This window comes from Periplaneta americana, chromosome 12 (genome assembly GCF_040183065.1).
Source record: "Periplaneta americana isolate PAMFEO1 chromosome 12, P.americana_PAMFEO1_priV1, whole genome shotgun sequence".
Classification (NCBI taxonomy): domain Eukaryota; kingdom Metazoa; phylum Arthropoda; class Insecta; order Blattodea; family Blattidae; genus Periplaneta; species Periplaneta americana.
The window spans coordinates 54,642,979-54,665,972 of NC_091128.1; the positions used below are offsets into that span (position 1 = coordinate 54,642,979).

Consider the following 22,994-nt stretch of genomic DNA (forward strand, 5'->3'; position numbering starts at 1 on the left):
TTCTCGCGGTATATGGCATTCAAATCATTCTAACCTATCTGATGATATTTTTTCCCCCTTTCTTAACTGTAAATGAGCACAAACGCTACTTATGTGTAAATTTTTCTGACAGTTTGTATATTCGATTTCCTAACCGTTTCAAATGTATATCATTTTACCTTTTAGGTTTGTTTCCAAATTATATGTGATAGCTACGCTTTGTCTAGTCTGGCAACCTTTTCATAAGGGAAGCTATTAAGTTTTAGTAGGGGATGTCTGTCTCGGGGAGGCGTGCGCAAGGAAGACCTCAGTGATCACCTTTGTGAATATTTATGGAGGAAGGATTGTTCGAGGCTAGCGCGCGATCCTTTTGAGGCTCTGCTTGAAGATGTAAAATTAAGGTTCATTCACAATGAAAATTAAACATAACCGTCACATAAACACAGAAGTTTGCGCCCAGGCTACCAAATGGGATCATTCACAATGATTCACATAAGCATTGACATAAACATTACCGTAAGACGTTAACATGAAAGTTTGCAAACTCCAAACTTTCATGCTTATGCTTACATGATTTGCGAACAGAACACAATCGTGGAGCACTGAAGTATACGATAGAATATGAGGAAATGACGTCGTTGTTATGTTTCCATGGTGACCAAGTATGTTTGCGGTTTTGTTTATGTTCCCATCGTGAATGATGGTATGACTTCTTGATTTTACCGTAACTTTTATATTCTTAAGTTAACGCTACGTTATGTTTAATTTTCATTGTGAATGAGCCTTTACTGTATCCCGGAGGTGTCCGTTTCGAAGAAGGAGAAAGCGATTGAGTGTGGCTGTCGTGAAGTAGTGATTTTTTGTTTTTTTTTTTTACGTTGGCAGTTGAAGTGCGTCATTTTTATCATAATGGCGGGCTTCGAAAGAAAGTTCAGTTGTGAAATTTATGTGATTATTGTAGTATTATATGCTCTAGTTGAGTGTTTTTCAGTAGATATTGAATTAATAACAGTTCTGCGTTCTTCACATTACATCGCATTGTGTGTTTCATATGGCTGCAATCGTTTCATTGACTAGAAAACGGAACGTTTGCACTCACATTACGTTGGACGTGTCATTTTACAGGTAATTTGCCACATATCTCTACAATTAGTTTACTTGTAACAATTACCAATAGAAAGCTTAAGTTTTAAAATACATCTCCACAAAAATTCCATCAAATTCGCTTTGTAATTCGAACATTTTCTATTGCAAAATCGTCGGAATTCGCTCAACCCTCGTTTTACCAACAAAAACTTCAGAAATTCTTGAAGGTTTTGGAAAGGATGACAGTAACATCTCTACGACATGCAGAAAATTAATGGAACAAGTGGGAGAGATTAGTCAGGAGATTCGAAGTCTAAGAAATATGTTAGAAGGACAGAAAAAACAGATTGAGACATGCAAGGTATGATTAGACGTTTAATATAGGTTATAATGAAATTAGGCCTATCATATGGACAAATGCACCAAAAGGACGATTTAAAAGGTGACACTTTTCGTGGATTACATTCGAGTGCCGTAATACCCTACACTAGGCGGTAGAAACTTAAAAACTTTTAAAACTTATTACGGCGAACGCCAGTAGGGGAAGTTATCCCCACCCGCGCCGCTCATGTAGTTCAGCATCCGTTTAAGTGCAATGTTGACCTTTAATTACTACAATAGATTTTTTTTCTTCAATTTATTAGATTCGCAACAATTATTAATATGAAGTTTTAATTATCAGGTATTAGAAGTGTGTTATGAGTAATTTGTATACTATGTGGTTAACTTGTTTGTTTTGCCATTTAATACAGAATTCATTATCATCAAGTATTTCCAAACATATTGAAGCTTGGCGCCATTAACATTATATATGACGTTAAAGTTACTGGTTTGGTTTAATATTGCAGTTGATGATTCATCATAGTATTTTATTATTAACGAAATGGCAAGAAAGAGCATAATAAAATTTGACAGTACCGGTATAGTTTTTTATACATCTTGATTACACAACTTTTAATACTGTATCACTAGGGAATATGTATGATAAGATTTTGTGTTAAATTCTAACATACCTTGTTTACATATTTCGACCTATTTATGGTCATCCTCAGAACTGGTCGTTGTTGGTCTTGGCGCCTCTTGTTCTGTTTCCTGTGAGGGTGCGTTCGTGTGGTATGGTATAGAGTCAAAGAGTGTGTTTTAAAATTGAGTTGTGTGTTGAGAATTTCGTTGGGGTATGTTTTCGTGTGTCTGTATATTTCATATTGTTCTAGTGTGTTTAGTTTCTGGTTTTTTGATTGGCTGTGTAGTATTTCCATTCTGTGTTGATGTCTCTGTGGATGTGGTTAGCATTTGTGATGTGTTCTGCATATGTGGAGGTGTTTTGTAATTTTGTTATGGCTGTGATGTGTGAACACAAAAAAATACATCACACTAACATACGAAAACAAAAACACAAAATTGCAACCTCATTCAAGAAATTAAATTACAACATCGCAAACAGAACAAATAACACTCTATAAAAACATCTCAACACACAAACAACACAAACAAACAAATACAACCACACAGGGGTATACAAACTCAAATGTAACACCTGCAACAACTTCTACATAGGACAGACAGGCAGATCATTTCAAACACGTTACAAAGAACACATCACAGCCATATAACAAAATTACAAAACACCTCCACATATGCAGAACACATCACAAATGCTAACCACACCCACAGAGACATCAACACAGACATGGAAATATTACACATCCAACCAAAAAGCCAGAAACTAACACACTAGAACAATATGAAATATACAGACACACGAAAACACACCCCAACGAAATTCTCAACACACAACTCAATTTCAAAACACACACACTACACTATACCACACGAACGCACCCTCACAGGAAACAGAATAAGAGGCGCCAAGACCAACAATGACCAGTTCTGAGGATGACCCATAAATAGGTCGAAACATGTAAACAAGATACAGTACGTTAGAATTTAACACAAGAAAGTCTTATCATACATATTCCGAAATTGTTTTTTAGTGTTATTTTTTGGAGATGAAAGGAAATTCATGCATTCCACGAGTAAATAAGCCTGTGAATAAAATTTTGAAACTGGAAAATTACTGCTGTAAACAACTGCTCATAAAGAGCAAAAAAATATATTTTTTAGATTTATATTTTTGCTATTTTTCGCCTTCTTAATGCAGTTTTTCTTTGTTTGCATCAAGTAAATTTTTGATTGCTGAGTTACCCATGATTATTTCATGATTACTAAGGAATCACCTAATTATTGAAGGACAGTGTCTTCATAAGATCTCTAAAAAAATCTGAAAACACGTATGCATTCCTTAGATACTTTAAATTAGATTCTTGTTTGGTTGTCTCAGCTGTCACGTCCGTCACTAAAAATCATGCATTATTTTGAAGATAATAAAATAATACTTCAGATTCATTGTATTATTGACAGAGGCTATCTAATTGTGCTTTTCGTATTTTAATTGACATTGTTTATATTTTGAAAAACATTGTGATGTATGTGACATGTTTATTTGTGACACTGCATATAGCAAGCCCAGATCACTGAAGAAACAAAACAAATAATCTATGATTTTTATCTGAGAAACATCAGTGTTCAGTCAGCAGACAAACAAGTTGTTTTAAATTGTTAAGTCCTTAAAGAATCAAGTAACAGGGGAACGTAACTAAGAAAAGTTTTATTTTAATCAACTTCGTCCAAAATATGTACTGCATGTTTCATAATGTATGTTTGTGTCAGTATCATCCTAATTTGACTGTGCAAAGAAAGAAATGAAAGAAATCTCAGTTATTTTTATCAGTAAAGAATCAATATTGGAAAATCAACAAATATTCTCTGAGCAATGGTCCACCATGCCAGATGTACAAAGATACAATCTAGCCACTTTTTCTGACCATACAACACACATAATTTGTTGAAAGGAAAAACAGATGCATCAGAAATGATTGTGTGCGATATAAAAAAAGACATCAAGCCAAAACGTTTAAGGTACCAAGATGTTCATTCTTCGAATGAGTCTCATGATTTGGAAAGTGCATTTCAAAGGAATCAGGATATTATTAGATGGAAAGCTGTGTAGGACTGTTGATAAATGTAACACACGGATAATGGGTTGTTGTGACATGAAGGAAGAAAGTATCCTGGTGAAGTGGTAAGAGTCATTTCTCCAAATGAATTTAAAGTTTCAGTGATGGTTGATACTGGTGTACAAATGGCCTCAGTCTGTGGACAGCATATGCTACAACAAATCTGAAGTGCTCAAAATTATTCCTCATCCTGTTGTAGTGAATAGCGCAAGATTTTTTAAGTTGAATGACTTTTAAATAAGACTTGGTATATTTTAATTACTTTTTAATGTAATTACTAATTTGTCTGTATACTGACAACTTTAACAATATTTTTAATTCAGTGAAGTTCGAATATTATCTTAGAATACCGTTTTTACTTGGTGTCATTTTTTCAAATGTGTTAAACTCAAATATGATCTTAACAAGGCCTGGTCTTTGGACGTGTCACATCCATCACATTACCTGTCACCTCCATCACAGTTCTTAAAACTTTTAAAACTTACATTTATAAATAAATCAGCATGAAACTAAGATCTTCTTGAACACTATATACAGGGTGTATCAAAAATACGTGTACAAACTTCAGGCATGGGTTCCTTACACCAAAAGAAGGAAAAAAGTTCATATGAACATATGTCCCATAATCCTTTGTTTCCCCGTTAGGAACTGTTCAACACATTGGTACACTCATAATGTGCCAACACACAAAACTCATAACCAATGCTCGAAATGTTCTCCTCTTGCTTCTAAACATGCATGCACTCGTCGAATCATGGACTGTCGCACCCTTTCAAATACTCCGGGATGATGTCGAATGGTTTCGCAGGCTTCCATGACACGTCGATGAAGAGTTTCTTGATCCGGGATGTCTGCTCCATAAACCAATTGTTTAAGGTGCCCCCAAAGATAAAAATCCAAAGGATTGAGGTCGGGAGAACGTGCTGGCCATTGAACTGGTCCTCCTCTGCCTATCCGTCATGGTAGACACCAGTCAGTGTATCTCGAACAAGGCGACTAAAATGTGCTGGAGCCCCATCATGCATGAACCACATGTTTTGTCTTATGTTCAGAGGCACATCTTCGTGCAGTAATTCTGGAAGAGTGTTTTGGATAAAGTCCCTGTAGATAGCACCTGTAAGACGTGCTGGTAGAACGTATGGACCTACCAGACAGTCACCTACAATTCCAGCCCACACATTAATCCTAAATTGTTGCTGATGTCTAGCCTGAAATACAGCACGAGGATTACGATCTGCCCATACGTGTTCATTGTGGAAATTGGTAATTCCATCTCTCCCAAACGTTGCCTCGTCTGTAAACAAAACTGATGAGACAAACAATGGATTGGCTATTTGTGCTAGAAATCATCGGCAAAAGTTCTCCCGTGGTGGATAATCGGCAGGCGAAAGGCCCTGCACACGTTGCATATGATACGGATACAAGAGCTGCTCGTGAAGTACCCTCCATGCTGTACTGTGTGATGTACCAGTTGCCACAGCCAATTGTCTTGTACTGATGCCTGGATCGTCTTCGACACAGTGTAAAATGTCTTCTTCGAGGTTCGGCGTACGAACAACTCTTGGTCTTCCTCGATCACCAGTCTGTGGTGCAACGGTTCCTGTCTCAGCAACGCGACGATACACAGCAACAAAGGTTTGATGATTCGGTTGTCTTCGGTCTGGAAATGCCATCTGATACAGCCGTACAGCCTCGCGTCCATTACCATTCGCGCGACCATACATAAAAATGATGTCAGCCTGCTCATGAAATGAATATCGTCCTGCCATGGTTGAACGAAACACGTTAACTCACTCCACGTTCACAATTGCAACGTTGAAGACAGACTAATGACAAATGACACATGTAAACAAGTCTCCATGGCAACACTTCGCCATCTGCAGTCCATTTCTGATACAACGAGTCACAGCCTTCTATGAATGAGTGCATAAAGAAATGAAGTTTTGAGGTTGGACCTTGAAGGCCGTTGAACACAAACTTTTAGTAATAAATGAATAATGGGGAAACAAAGGATTATGGGACATATGTTCATATGAACTTTTTTCCTTCTTTTCGTGTAAGGAACCCATGCCTGAAGTTTGTACACGTATTTTTGATACACCCTGTATAAATTGTATATATTTTGATAACTATCGAAAATTCGTAGAAATAGGCCTAATTACCTATACTTGTACTGCTCATACCTGAGGCTCAACCACTGTCACGTCTGTCACATAATTACATTTGTAAATTACAGATGAAAATGAAAGTAAATGTTTATAACTGCCAACATGTTTCATTTTCCTCATGCTTAAAAGTGAACACCAAATAGAAATAAAGGATTAAAGTAAATAAGATACTATTTATTTACACTTATATTATACCAGATGTCTGTCACTCGTGGAATGCATGAATTGTATTAAAAAAAAAAAAAGAGCGAAAGTGCAATGGAATAGGGACACATCAAATCGATGAACTGTTTGATAGAATATGGGATCATAAAAGAAATTGTTAAAGCTAGTATGAAAAATAAAACTTAATTTCAGGTTGGTATAAATTACTGTGTAAATTGATACTTCATGTTTGAGGTTAGTTTAGCATGCGTAGCTACTAGAGTGAATAGGCCTACTAATTTGAGATTTTTTATATTTTTAATAGTTGACGATGGGAGATGGTAATATCGGTGGTGCTGCAAGTTTCTGTCCTTGAGCAGTTCGATGTCATCATATGGCAGCACTGCTTATACACGCACATCACAATGTGTCGGTGACTGACTAGTCGTGCAACTGGAATGTGAGAAAGCAGAAGGAAGATAGTGAAATTAAGACTATTGAACAATTGTTCCCAGCAGAAAAGGAATATAATCCTTTGAATAAAAAGTCTGCAGTGGAGATAAAAGATAGTGTTTTCTTCACTGAAGGATCACCATACAGTTGGGTTTACTTGGTTGTTAGGTTCAGAACATTGTGTACCTGGAACCAAACTGGAACCATTTCTAGCACCATGTATGGAAAAAGTTATTTTTTCTGAGAACTACAATAGTGCAAAAGATAAAGGGGCATTTTTAAAGCAACATTGCACCTTGTCAGATGCAGCAATTAGGCCTACTCTGCTGATGAGACTAAGGGGCCGACAGTAAACACTAGATGTGCAGAACTCAGAAAGTGTAGATTAACTGCAAGTAACTTTGGTATCTTACTCAAAGCCTGAAAGCCTGTCAGAGGGACAGATTTCCCCCATTTGTCTTTAAAAAAATTGTTGGTTATGATATGTTAGGTGTAAAAGCTGTGTAGTGAGGAAAACAGCATGAAGCAGTAGCTGCGTTAGAAGTCTCAGCGTTAATAAAGTCACAGATTGAAGAAACAGATGTATGGCTTCATTCATCAGGCATACTAGGAGCAAGTCCTGATAGACTTAATGATATTGAGGGAAAAAACATGTACTGGTACACGTGAAATAAAATGCCCCTATAAATATAGAAAGACAACATTGACTCAGGCATTGAAAGGAGTAAATGATTATATATTGTTTGTGGATGATGATGCTTTTTTTTTTTAATATGGACCATGATTACTATCATCAAATCCAAGGTCAGTTTTATATGACAGGTTGTGATGTAGGATATTTGGCAGTATGGGCTCCACAGCAGCCTGTTGTGTATTCCGTTGAGAAGGACTCTTCATGGGAAAAAAAACATGCAAATATTGCAGTCATTCTTCATTCATAAATTCGTGCCATGGTTGCACGAACATAAGAAGTAATAATGTAAATCGGCTTACATTAATACACTTAGCAAAAAAAGTGAACAAATTTTCAAGTCATTGTAGATTTCCGGATCTGTGAAAGAAAAACCAAATTAGGAAAGAAGCTACAAGTTTCATTTTACCGGAAACAACACATCCAGGTGTAGACAACTCTCTGGCGGCAGGTTGCCATGGCACCTAAAAATCTTTATATTGTGCCTGAATTTTTTTATCGAAGTCTAGCTTTTTCAAGATTTTAATTTCTTTTATGTTGTTTCGACCAATATATAACTTAATGTTCACAAAAGCAGTCGTAGGAAGAAGTTTAAGTGTGTAATATGTTTTATTAATTAATTATAATATTGTTTAATGCCCATGTATTGTGGGTCCCTATCACCACGGCATGGCGCATCCTCAGGTTGCGGATACAGGAGACAGCCTCTAGATATGGAGGGTAGCTGCGAATATATTGAATATGCAGTCGTGGACAGCCGATAAGGGGTGGTCCTCCAACTTGGGGGTTGGGCGAAGGGCTAACAACTCATCACCGTAAAAAAACAGCTTGTTACGAAACCTAACAATAAGCCTTGGAATGGGACTGATTCTCCGGCACGACCACAGCAAAGGAATAAGGTTATAAGATTTGGTACATGGAATGTAACTAGTCTTTATAGAACAGGAGGGGTAACATTAGTAGCAAAAGAACTCGCTAGATATAGAATAGACTTCGTGCGAGTACAAGAGGTTAGGTTAGATGGGAATGGCATATCACTAATAGGCGATTACTGGTTGTATTATGGGGAAGGAAACATTAATCACCAATTAGGAACAGAATTCTTTGTACATAAAAGAATAAAATCAGCAGTAAAAAAGGTCGAATTTATCAGTGACAGGTTATCGTATTTAGTACTTAAGGGTAGATGGTACGATATCGTAGTTATAAATGGGCTCTCACAGAAGAGAAAGACGACCATATAAAGGATAGCTTCTATGAGGAATTGGAACACACTTTTGATCAATTACCTAGATATCACATGAAAGTTTTATTGGGGGGATTTCAACGCTAAAGTAGGACAGGAAGATATTTTTCAACCAACAATTGGAAAAGAGAGCCTACACGTAAGTAGTAATGACAATGGAGTTAGGTTAGTCAACTTTGCCACATCAAAAAATTTAATTGTCAAGAGTACAACATTCCCCCATAAGGATATACATAAATATACTTGGACTTCTCGAGACGGAATGACACACAACCAAATAGATCACATCTTGATAGATAAACGAAGACATACTAGTATAGTAGACATTCGAACTTTCAGGGGGGCAGACTGTAATTCTGTCCATTATTTGGTAATTGGAGAATTAAGCGAGTAGAGCAGCAAGCTAATATTAGTAGATTCAATATTCTGAAATTAAAGGACGAGGAAACTAAGCAACGTTATCAGGTTGAAATTTCAAATAGGTTTGCTGCTTTAGCAACTTCCAACGAAGCTGAGAAAGAAATGTTAATAGCGTATGGGACAATATCCGAGATAATATCAAAATTGCAGCTGAGCAGAGCATAGGTTATCATGAAACTAAGAAAAAGAAACCATGGTTTGATGAAGATTGTTCCATTGCAGTAGATAGAAGGAAACAGGCAAAATTGAAATTCTTACAGGATCCAATTGAGGAGAATAGAGATAATTATTTCAATGAAAGATGGGAAACAAGTCGTACACTTAGGAATAAAAAGAGAGATTATTTGAAGGAAACACTGAATGAGGTAGAAACAAATAGTAAGAATAAAAATATTCGAGATTTATATAAGGGTATAAAGGAATTTAAAAATGGATCTCAGGCAAGGGTAAACGTAATCAAGGATGAGAATGGTGACTTGCTTGCAGACTCTCATTCAATCCTTAACAGATGGAAAAACTATTTTGGGCAACTATTAAATATACATAGGCCAAGTAGAAATGATCGGGACGAAATTGAAATACAAACTGCTGAGCCATTTATACCGGAACCTACACATTCTGAAGTCGAAATTGCAATAGAAAATCTGAAAAAGTACAAGTCTCCAGGTATTGATCAAATTCAAGCAGAATTAATACAAGAGGGTGGAAGCATATTATCTAGCGAAATTTATAAACTTGTACTTGCAATTTGGGAAAAGGAAATTGTACCAGAACAATGGAAGGAGTCCATAATGGTACCTATTTTTAAGAAGGGGGACAAGACTAACTGTGGGAACTTTCGAGGAATATCACTTTTGTTGACTTCGAACAAAATTTTGTCGAATATCCTTTTGAGAAGATTAACTCCATATGTAGATGAAGTTACTGGGGATCATCAGTGTGGTTTCAGGCGTAATAGATCGACTATTGATCAGATTTTTTGTATTCGCCAGATATTCGAGAAAAAATGGGAGTATAAGGGTACAGTACATCAGTTATTCATAGATTTGAAAAAATCGTATGACTCAGTTAAGAGAGAAGTTTTATATAATATTCTTATTGAATTTGGTATTCCCAAGAAACTAGTTCGATTAATTAAAATGTGTCTTAGTGAAACTTACAGCAGAGTCCGTATAGGCCAGTTTCTATCTGATGCTTTTCCAATTCACTGCGGGCTAAAGCAGGGAGATGCACTATCACCTTTACTTTTTAACTTCGCTCTAGAATATACCATTAGGAAAGTTCAGGATAACACAGAGGGTTTGGAATTGAACGGGATACATCAGCTTCTTGTCTATGCGGATGACGTGAATATGTTAGGAGAAAATCCACAAACGATTAGGGAAAACGCGGAAATTCTACTTGAAGCAAGTAAAGAGATAGGGTTGGAAGTAAATCCCGAAAAGACAAAGTATATGATTATGTCTCGTGACCAGAATGGAACTATAAAAGTTGGAGATTTATCCTTTGAAGAGGTGGAAAAATTCAAATATCTTGGAGCAACAGTAACAAATATAAATGACACTCGGCAGGAAATTAAACGCAGAATAAATATGGGAAATGCGTGTTATTATTCGATTGAGAAGCTTTTGTCATCTAGTCTGCTGTCAAAAAATCTGAAAGTTAGAATTTATAAAACAATTATATTACCGGTTGTTCTGTATGGCTGTGAAACTTGGACTCTCACTTTGAGAGAGGAACAGAGATTGAGGGTTTTTGAAAATAAGGTTCTTAGGAAAATATTTGGGGCTAAGAGGAATGAAGTTACAGGAGAATGGAGAAAGTTACACAATGCAGAGCTGCATGCATTGCATCCTTCACCTGACATAATTAGGAACATTAAATCCAGACGTTTGAGATGGGCAGGGCATGTAGCACGTATGGGCGAATCCAGAAATGCATATAGAGTGTTAGTTGGGAGGCCAGAGGGGAAAAGACCTTTGGGGAGGCCGAGACGTAGATGGGAAGATAATATTAAAATGGATTTGAGGGAAGTGGGATATGATGGTAGAGATTGGATTAATCTTGCTCAGGATAGGGACCAATGGCGGGCTTATGTGAGGGCAGCAATGAACCTCCGGGTTCCTTAAAAGCCAGTAAGTAAGTATTGTTTAATGTATTTGTAGTAAATATAGGGGCTTTTTATTTCAAGTGTACCACTTGGTACAAGTGATAGCATTTCTGTCTACTTTTGATACTTTGTGTAGAAAGGTTGGTCTCACTGTAACCTGAGTATTATTTTCAGGTTGGGGAGTGTCTGATAAGCAAGGTCCTGACTCTGGACCTTACACAGTTCCAGTCTCATTTGGAAACCACTAAGTGAGACAATGAAACGCGTCTTGGTGTGCATACAAACAGAACTTTGAGAAAGAATTTTTGAGCAGTGCAGATTCTTTTTTCTACATTATTTTTATTTTTTAAGGAATACATTCTCAGAATAACGTGGAACAACTATAAATGTAAGGTAATCAGATTGCCAGCTGAACAACTTTTGACAGCTTGTTACACCAGTCATCATAGCAGGACATTTATTCAAAGGGTTTGGTTACGATAAGTTTGCAGCTTGATGGTGAGCAAAATTTTTCTGAATTTCCATCTTTTTTGTGTTTTTTTTTCTACCCTTGATTTAATTTTCTTTTTCTATATTTCTTTATCTCTTTTCGGTTTTCTCCAATTTCTTCCTTTCTCATTTCTCTATTTTCTATTAAAATGTCCGTCATTTAAACAATTTTAGTATGGTTACCATGGTGATGTCATGGTTATCTCTATGCATTTTTTACGTTATTGTGAAGTAAATTTCTCTTAGGGCTACTTCACACCTACATAAAAATTCCCGTAAACAAATGTACTGCTTCTTTTTGAAAAGCATCAGCTTTTACACCAAGGCTTGGGATTGTTCATGAGTGTAAGATGTCTGCTGCTGTTACAATAATTCGAATAAATGTTGGAATTGAATATTTCATTTTGGCTCAACATATAAGATTATGAAGCTTGCATAACAAATTCGTGCCTCACAAACATTTGCATAGATCTTGAAAGGGTATCACTCCTACAAACATTCAGTAGCAAACACGTCCCTGAGTAAAATAATTGGTTATGTATTTTTAGCGTTCAAGAAAAATAAAAGGTGTTGGTGGACTTGTTATGCAGGTCAGAAGTTCCCACCTTTCCTTATTTACACCTACTGGCCCAATGACGCATAGTCCTCACATCAACACAGTCACCATAAACAACTTGCATTCTTCGATGAATATCCGTTAGAAGGACGCCTTCTGCTGTCAAGAAATCAATGACAACACGTTGCTTATATCGCATTGACTGAGCTTCTGCACAGGGTTCCATTCTATACAGTTTAACAACACAACTGTTTACTGACATAACTTCCTGCTAACTGTGGCGGCAGAGGGGAGTCTTAACGAACATTCCAGTACCAATTGGATGCCAGTGTTTGCCATCTGTTGCCGAGTTATGAAGGTGGAGGCATTACTTTTCATTCAGTCCTCATGCCAGTACCAGAATTTTTAAGATTATGTAAAAATGAAGAAAATATGAGCAATTAAAGTTACATCCTACTTCGTGAAACTCTATAATATTAAACATTCATACTATATTGTTTTCCTCTGATTGAGATTCTGGCTGATATGTACATCTATTATGATCAGGCAGTACATCTCATTTGACAATATGTGTCAGAGGAAGAACAATTGAGGGGCGTTTTCACAAAACTCGTTATCTAAATTTTTTTCGATTTTGAGGTTTTAGCGTATCCTTATGTTTTTGGGTCAGGAGAATCCAATGGTGCTATCAGAATTAAAGCCTGGTTCAGACGGTGCGTGTTTCTGTGATGGATTCCAAGGTGGCTGCGCGGATGGGTCGCCTGTGTGCTGACTGGCTGGCTCCCGTGTTGCCTACGGTGATGGTAGTTGTTCACACGGAGCTGGCTCTTTTCGCAGTTCAAATTGGAAAATCATCTGCTGTCTCATCTGTTGCCAACACTCATGGTCAAAAAGAAACTAAACCATGAGTGGAAAACAAGTCCTACATTAACAGTAGTAAATGTCGTAATAAAGTAATTAAGCCATAAGTGCAAAACAGCTAAAGTCCAATATTTAATTGTTGTTTCTTAGAAACTAAAGAATATAGAAAAAACAGGTTTAGTTGGAACAACGAACATGGCGACATAGTTTCAGTGGTGATATTATATGATTATCTTTGGTTTCCAGCCTGCAAAGCATCACGAAAAATAGCAAGGAACCTACCCTCGAAATCCAGCAAGCTAGCCATCCACGGAGCCACCAGAGCGTATTACTTCCGGAGAGTGACCACGCAGGCGACTCATCCATGCAGCCACCTTGGAATCCATCACAGAAACACGCACCGTCTGAACCAGGCTTAAGCTAAAGTTGGTAAGTATATCAGTAAATTGATCTTGAAATAAAAGAGATTTTTCAAAACTTGGTATCTACAGTTGTGTATTTTAGAAAAAAGTTATCTTGAAAAAAAGAAGATTGTGTAGATAACGAGTTTTGTGAAAACGCCCCTCAATTGTTTATATGCATGTGAAGTCTGATTAGTGTAATCGGCTATGTATGCAATGGAGGGAGAAAGGAACTGGCCACTCTACCCCATTATCTCCTGTTCTAATTGCCTCATAAGTAGTGACTTTTTGATATCACTTGTGAGGTTCAGACCTGTCTTCAGACAGTTGGCTAAACACAACACAAGCACTATGTTGTTAATCATTTCTGACGTGACTACATCTTGTTTTTCATTCTCTATCTTATTATTGGATAAGATATATTTGGATTATTACAGTTGAGAATTTGATATTTAAATATCAGAACCCTTATATAGTGATTTTTTTACAATAACTTTTTTTTATTATGTAACTAATCTTTGTTGGAGGTACAAATGGGGGGGAAAAAAAAATGTCATAGGCATTTTGCTCCAGTCTTTATTTAATAAACCTCATAGTTTTTCACGCAGTCCGTTTTGCCCCATTATTTAATAAAACTATTGGATATGGTCTATTTGGATTATTACAGTTCAAAGTTTGATAGTTAAACATCACAAACCATATAATAGGGATTTTTTTACAGTAACTTTTTTTTTACATGACTACGTTTTTATTAGAAGTACGAACTGAAAAGAAAAAGCCACAATTTATATGCCTCGTGGTTTTTCACACAGTTGACCTTGTTCCAGTCTCTGTGTAATTATTAGGTAATGTGTTTGAATTATTACAATTCAAAGTTTGATAGATAAAGATCAAAAGCAGAGCCTTCTTTAGTTACAAGCCGGAGCATGGGTAGATTTGGCAACGCAGAGTGGAGGCAGGAGATTTTAAAGTGATATTGTGTTTGCTCATTGCTTTCGTTATACGTAACGCGTATTTTTTCAATATTACTTCATGCACAAAGTAGTGATGTAAATTATTACGGGTTCGAAAATAGTGTTTTATTGCAATCAATTAGTTATACTTCAGAATATGGGGTAAGTAGGCTACTTACATACAAAGGCTGCCACTTAAAATAATTACAAAAAAACATACTTTTATTGACAGTACCGGTACGAAGGTAAATAAATAAATAAATAAAAAAGATATTCCTTGCATCGAAAATAATAAAATCAATAATGCAATAAAGACGTAAGTTCCTACGCAGTATTCTTAAGTTCCATTCAGTTAATAAATTTGTGGCTAGTAAATTGACAATGTTTTGCCGCTTAATGCTGTTTCACCTCTGACGTGAAAGGTGTAGGATATCATATTCATTTTAATTTCATGTGATTATGTCGTGTTTTTCTATAAATATGTCAGATGTCCAGGAAGCCAGTTTTAGTTTGAACCTGGCCAGTCACCATAACAATACTGTTATCCTAAATTATTTGTTATAAACTTTTAAAAATATAATTTTAAATAAATATAACTACAGAAAACAAGCTAAGAATGTAAATTATGCAAATAGGCCTAAAATAAAATGTAAACAGAAGAAACTATTGACATACCTATTATAATAAAAGTATGAGGATGTAAATACAGTTAAGCCAAGTAAAAAAACCTATGAAAAAATGAAAAAACGTACCTTCAACATAATACATAACAAAACGCAATATTATCATTAAGTACGTGTATGTCAATTAGCGTAAACTCAGCGAACTTTAAATCCTCTAAAAAAAATATGAAGTGAAAATAAACATGTTTATACCTAATTTATTACAAAATAAATAATATTAATAAACAAACCTTGAAAACCAACAAAGTGATTATATGCATCTACAAATTATAGGTAGTTCTGACGTATAGCAGGCATTCCGAATCTTCAACAAAACTGCAACATTTATGGGATTACAAAACAGTTGTTTACAATGAATTTGAAAACCAACGGCGTAACTTTATTGATATAGGAGGCGAGACCCAACAATTTGGCTAGAATTCTGATACACACAAACCACAAATAAGACTATAAAAATGTAGTTATACAATATTTAATATTTAGTAGAATAGTCAATTACTTTGTCATCAATAACCGTAAAAATTCCCAAAGACTGCAACCATTTTATTTTTATTTATTGTCTTGGTTTTTATCACCAACGCGCATTTAGTTTATAATACATCAACAATTAACATTTGGTACGACCGCAGACATAATTCCATCGATACACACTTATATTGTAACATTAATTTACATTGAAAATCGGCATTAGCACAAACACGTGTCCTGTATGGTCGGCCTCCGGGTGACAGTTAATTACAGTGTTGCCGACGTATGGCTCCGGCTTGTAACTAAAGAAGGCTCTGTCAAAAGCCATATATAACAATTTTTACAATAACGAGTTTCGTTGCAGCTGTATTGAAATTAATGAGTGGTACTGTACTTGCTGATAAAATTGGCAGCACTGCAGCACCCAGCTCATTTCTTGACCACCTGTCATATTCTCATAACCAACTCTCTAATATACTGTAATATTATTTATACCTATCAATTAAAATATAACTTAACAACAAAAGTGAATACTTTTACAGCATTGCATTTTTTTATTGTGTTGGGTTATAACCTCAGTTCTTTTGTTGAAAGTAAAAATGCATCAGTGCTGATAATTTGTTGAGGTTACAACTCTTAATCTAAGTCTTGTCTGCACAACTGTTAACTAGTTGCTTCTTTATTAGCTGTCTATAGAAGTGGGTTCTGCTAAGAGATAGAGAAAAAGATAAACGTAAGTAAATGTAATATATGACAATTTTAGTAGTCTGTGTCGTCATTGTTCTAAAGTACAAGGAAGTAAACTCAATAGAAATTATGCTGATGGCGTAGAATACAATTAAATTTATATGTATTTCATCGAGTTGGAGTAAACCATTATGTAAAATGTGAACATTTTCGAGGAAGATAAATCATTGTCAGAATGTTATCGTATTCTTTGATTTCCATTTTAATAAATATACTCCAGTAATCTTCAGAATGTCTGTCTAAACTTACTTCACTATACAGAGTGCAAGTACTCAGATCAATTTTATGGGACTGGCTCAGTCAGGCTTGATGGCTTATTGAAGAGGGTGTAATGTGTTAGATTTGTAACAAACATACAATTAGCAGTTGCAACTCATGGTTTTAAAATAGGGGAGGGCTGTAAATGAGCATAATATCATCTGTAAATTGTTCGGAGCCCTGGAAGTTGTATATTTATTAATTTGTTTACTCCTATTTTTTTCTCCTTATGAGTTAATTAAAAAAGTAGTTACTTTTTTCTGGAGACTGACGTAATATCAAAATTTTTCCCAAAATACGAAATTTTGTTTCACAAAATATGAAAATATGAAATAAATATTTCTGTGTTAAAATATCTTTATTTCTAATCATTTGGAGTAGGTTTACATCATTTACAAAACAAGCCTTTAGGGATTGTGAAATGATTGTATAGAGAATTATTTTTACTTTTTATTGCAATATTTTAGTTCCAAGTTTTACCCCATTCTGGCAGATAACTGTACAGTTAGACTCTTTCTCAAGGGATTGTGAGTTTTTTTTATTACATGGAATAAATGAAAAAAAATTGTTCATATCAAAGAAAAAAAATATTTCTTAAGATAAATGATTATATAATATACAGAATTATTTTTACTTTTGTTTGCAATTCTAGTCCAAGTTTTTACCTCATTCAGGCAGATGACTGTACACTTAGACTATTTCTTAAAGGATTGTGGGCTACCAGGTAAATGTCACCTGCCTTTCACTGTTTTAGATCGAATGCAGCTGCCGAGGAATTAGTGTGCAGTTTGTGAAGACAAAAAGTAGAGAGAATCGCTCTTGTTCCATCTGTTTCTTTTGGCTGCCTCAATCTTAACTCGGTTATATAGTATGTTTATGTTTTGGATTTTGTTTCACCCTCTCTTTGGAGAGTGATAGACAGTTGCTTTTCATTAATAATGATGGGTAAAATTGGACTGAATACTTTTCATTAAAATGTCCTGTCTTTATTGTTTTAGAATTTAAATTAATTTAAAACTTGAATAATTGTTTATTATGTGCTTTATTGTCAATTTACTTCATGTGAAAAATAAATTTTTATACATAATAAGCTGTGTACAGAATCTTCACTTCAAGTAAATGTAGTATTCTTATTTCTTTTAAGAAAGGAAAGGAACTTTATACTTACCAGCAGTTGGGACACTAGAAATAGTAGGTAGGTATTTAATGCTCTTGACTTAACAGTCTAGTTATTTTCTCTCTTGCTTCCCAGTATTTAGATATAAGACTTGTATTTTTTGAAGTGCTTCACAGTGTGTTAAATGATTCATATCCATTTCTTCTTTTTCTTGGAGTAGAAAGGATGTCATTCCTATGTAAATGTTTGCCAGACAATAATGACCTGTAAAGAGTCTAAACATGGCCACAGCAAATTTATGTGGTAGGTCAGGAATTAAATCAGGTCTTTCTAGTAAATTTTTCCAATGAGAATTTTCTGTAATATTTAATACTTGGACATTATAATTATTTTTAATAATTTATTTTATCGAATAATATGAAAAATTAGAGTTTTGTTTTTGTTTAATTTTAGTGCCTTTCTTTGGTAGAATGTCTGCTCTCTCATTACCACTTTTACCACAATGTGCAGGAATCTGCTGAAAGACTATGGTTTTATTTAAACTTTGAATTTGTTTAATCATTGAATGGATTTTTTTCCCCCCATTTTTGGTTGATTTCTTGTTACTGTTGATTGTATTGTGGCTCTAGAGTCACTTAATATAACTATATTGTTGCAGTGATGAATCCAAAGAAATAAATTTTCGAAGGGATGTATAAGTAGCTTAAACTTCTCCATAAAAATTTGTGGTATTTTTCCTCACATCCTTATAGAAGGAAAAGAATTCACAAGTAAGACTTCAGGTGCGAATATTCTACAATAAATACTATAAACAGTTGATCTTACAGATTTGGAATTCTGTTTCTGAGATTGGGGCAGTACGCCAATTCTGTACCATCAATGTTAGAATTATAATTGAGGAATTTTCACATCATTTGTACGTAGTTTTAGATATAACTGTAAGGAGTAACAAACAGTCACACGCATGTGAAAGTAGGCAGATGAAACTAGGACCATTTTGAAAATTTTTCTTATGATATTAATTAGTCAAATGCCGTAATGTTCTTCTATGTATCACAACCTTTAGTGTGTTACACAAAATATATCAGTGGTTTAAAGTTTTCTGTAGTAGACGAACTGACAAATGAAAACCAACCAATTACAAAGAGATTCTTGTGACTAGTATCATGAAGAAAAATAAAAGCTTGTAAATGACAATAATCCACACTTGATTCCCGATTTATCACGCAAAACGTCTGTAGCTGCATTTAGATTGGCAACAGGCCATGATTGTTTGGCTGCATAGAATTGGAATATATCAGTTTCCTAACTGTCCATTGTGCAACTCAAATCAAGAAATGGATTCAGAACATCTCAAAATCTGTGTGTCAGTAGCTAACCATGACAATATCTTTGAAAAATATTGGAGTGCAAGAGGTCAAATGACTTTATTGTCAAACATCTGGCATTAGAAAACAACAACAACACTATAGATGTAGATTCATTTTCCGGGCTGAGAGGCCGTGGTCTATTAGTTGGTTTTATACCAGACGTTTCGTCTGCAACTGTGGCAGACATCTTCAGTGGAGTGGTATCCGAGGTCGCAAGACTCTTCTCGGCGTACCTGAGGCAACTGATCCTGTGTCTGGTTGTGCGGGCGTATTTATAGTGTGGCTCGCAGGCCGAGGCCTGTTGTCGCTGCGGTCCGCGCCGCTTTGTTCGCTGCTCCCGTTCTGGGTTCCGTCCTTTTGTTGTAGTGGCTTCTTATCTGTTCTGTTTAGGACCAGGTACCAACACTTGTCTAGCTTTACGCCTTCTTCCTTGCGATTAAAGTTGTTGTTATGTTTATGTATTTCGATCGCTTCTCTATGTAGACGGGGGAAGAAGTGCGTCGTCGTGCTCAAGATGTCCGTGTCCTTGAATCTTATGTTGTGATCGCCCTCTTGATAGGCATGTGCTGCCACTGCCGATTTGTCGATCTGTCCTAGGCGGCAATTCCTATTATGTTCTGTCAGTCTCGTCCTGACGCTCCGCTGTGTAGTACCGATGTAGACCTTCCCACACAAACACGGAATCCTGTAAACTCCGGCGGACAGTAGCTTATCTCGTTTGTCCTTGGATGACCTCAGCATGTTCCGGATTTGCTTGGTCGGCAGGAAGGTCGTTTCCACTTCATGACGCTTCAGCACCCTGCTGATACGGTCCATCACATTCCTTAAGTAGGGTAGGAAGACCGTGCCCTTCTTAGTCGCTCGTTCCTGTGACCGCATCGACGGTGTTACTCTGGGGCGCAAGGCTCTCTTTATCTCCTGCCTTGAGTAGCCATTGGCCATGAGTGCTGTCGATACATGGCTCAGCTCCCGTTGGATGTGTCGTGGCTCGGCTACCCGCCTGGCCCTGTTGATCAGGGTTTTCATCATGGCCCGTTTCTGGCCGGGATGATGATTCGAGGTCTTATGCAGATATCTGTCTGTGTGGGTCGGCTTCCTGTAGACGTCATGACCTAGGGTGCCATCTGTCCTCCTTTGTACCATAACGTCCAGGAAGGGTAACCTGCCGTCCTTTTCCGTTTCCATAGTAAATTGTACTTGCGTATGGAAGCTATTCAACTGACTCAGGAAATCCATCAATGATCGTTCACCATGGGGCCAGATTACGAACGTATCATCGACGTATCTAAACCAGCATGAAGGCTTAAGTGTCGCGACTTCGAGGATCGACTCTTCAAGAAACTCCATATAGAAGTTGGCTATCATCGGACTTAGCGGGCTCCCCATAGCTACACCATCCAGCTGTTCATAGAATTCATAATTCCATTGGAAATAAGTTGTGGTCAGAACCTGGTGAAACAGGTCCACCACATCTTGCGGGTAGAACTTGTGTAGCAGCTCCAGTGTGTCCTTGACCGGTACTTTAGTAAACAATGACACCACGTCAAAGCTTACAAGTAAATCTTCAGGCCGCGTTCTCAACATCTTGATTTTTTCTATGAAGTGGGTCGAGTCTCTGATGTAAGAACTCTTCTTTCCTACGTGTTGTTTCAATTGGTTGCTGAGGTATTTTGCCAGCTCATAGGTAGGAGAGCCGATAGCATTGACGATCGGTCTGAGTGGAACCTCCTTTTTATGTATTTTTGGTAGGCCGTATATTCTAGGCGGTAATGCCTCCGATTTCTTAATGGAGCGTTGTACGGCCGCTGGAATTGACGAGGTATTTATCAGTTGGTTAGTTTTCTTCAGGATTGCTGCCGTCGGAACCCGTGTCAGCTTCTTATATGAAATGGGCCATGATGAAAACCCTGATCAACAGGGCCAGGCGGGTAGCCGAGCCACGACACATCCAACGGGAGCTGAGCCATGTATCGACAGCACTCATGGCCAATGGCTACTCAAGGCCGGAGATAAAGAGAGCCTTGCGCCCCAGAGTAACACCGTCGATGCGGTCACAGGAACGAGCGACTAAGAAGGGCACTGTCTTCCTACCCTACTTAAGGAATGTGACGGACCGTATCAGCAGGGTGCTGAAGTGTCATGAAGTGGAAACGACCTTCCTGCCGACCAAGCAAATCTGGAACATGCTGAGGTCATCCAAGGACAAACGAGATAAGCTACTGTCCGCCGGAGTTTACAGGATTCCGTGTTTGTGTGGGAAGGTCTACATCGGTACTACACAGCGGAGCGTCAGGACGAGACTGACAGAACATAATAGGAATTGCCGCCTAGGACAGATCGACAAATCGGCAGTGGCAGCACATGCCTATCAAGAGGGCGATCACAACATAAGATTCAAGGACACGGACATCTTGAGCACGACGACGCACTTCTTCCCCCGTCTACATAGAGAAGCGATCGAAATACATAAACATAACAACAACTTTAATCACAAGGAAGAAGGCGTAAAGCTAAACAAGTGTTGGTACCCGGTCCTAAACAGAACAGATAAGAAGCCACTACAACAAAAGGACGGAACCCAGAACGGGAGCAGCGAACAAAGCGGCACGGACCACAGCGACAACAGGCCTCGGCCCGCGAGCCGCACTATAAATACGCCCGCACAACCAGACACAGGATCAGTTGCGTCAGGTACGCCGAGAAGAGTCTTGCGACCTCGGATACCACTCCACTGAAGATGTCTGCCGCAGTTGCAGACGAAACGTCTGGTATAAAACCAACTAATATACCATGGCCTCTCAGCCCGGAAAATGAATCTACATCTATAGACTCCGGCCGTGAAAGCCTACACTGCAAGATTAACAACTACACTTACTGTTACTGAGTCATTCAACAAGGCCAGCAAGAAAGGAGTAAAATTATCAAGAAAAACTCTAATGATCTGTATTATGTTACAAATTCAGATGGGTCAAAAGAACTATTATGGAGGGCTTTGGGTTGAAGACCATTAATCTGTATGTACTGTGATATGTAAGTAATAAGAAATTTATGCACTATTCAAGTTAAGCTGTTTATAAATTTTAGCAGATTTATCTATTACGTGTATATGTGTTTAAATCACTTGGCTCTAATAAATTAAATTTTTTGTGACTTGAAAGTCCCAGATACTGCGAGGGGATTTCCATACTGATTTACACTTTCAAATTTCCCACCATCCATATTCCGCCATTTGGCTTGTCATTACATTGCAAGTAGTATATTGGTCTGCCTGCAGCACGATACAGAGGACTGTAATTCCTGCAAATTACGGTGCATTTCTCCAACTGCTGTCATGTGAGTGGACAGCATGGAGAGTGATCTTCAAGGACAGTGCTGGACGACGTGGTTCCTGTGGAAGGAGGGTGTAAACACTGCAGAATATATTCACAGGTGATTGGTGGCATTGTGTGGTGAGCATGCACCGTCACGGAAAATCGTGTATAACTGGGTGTATGCCTAGAAACGTGGCCTCACATCAACAGAGAAGGGAACCAGTTCTGGAAGGAAAGTGACTGTGTCAACACTAGTCAACATCTCTAGAGTGGAGCGGCATATTCTGGAGAGCAGGTGCATCACATTCTCGGAACTGGAGGCAGCCACAGGACTTGCCAGGTCCCTCTGCACCACATACAGTAGTGCACGAACATCTTAAGATGGGAAGGTGTCTGCCAGGTGGGT

The 22,994-nt window shown here is 37.2% G+C and overlaps 1 long non-coding RNA gene across 1 annotated transcript in view; it reads left to right on the forward strand.

Moving 5' to 3' along the window:
• Nucleotides 1–860: 860 nt before the first annotated feature.
• The window catches only part of LOC138710445 (uncharacterized), a 98,359-nt gene continuing 76,225 nt past the window's right edge, over nt 861–22,994 (forward strand). The window contains exons 1-2 of the long non-coding RNA XR_011335241.1: nt 861–1,104; nt 6,780–13,709. This is a non-coding gene — a long non-coding RNA (uncharacterized lncRNA). The remainder of the gene's footprint in view (nt 1,105–6,779; nt 13,710–22,994) is intronic.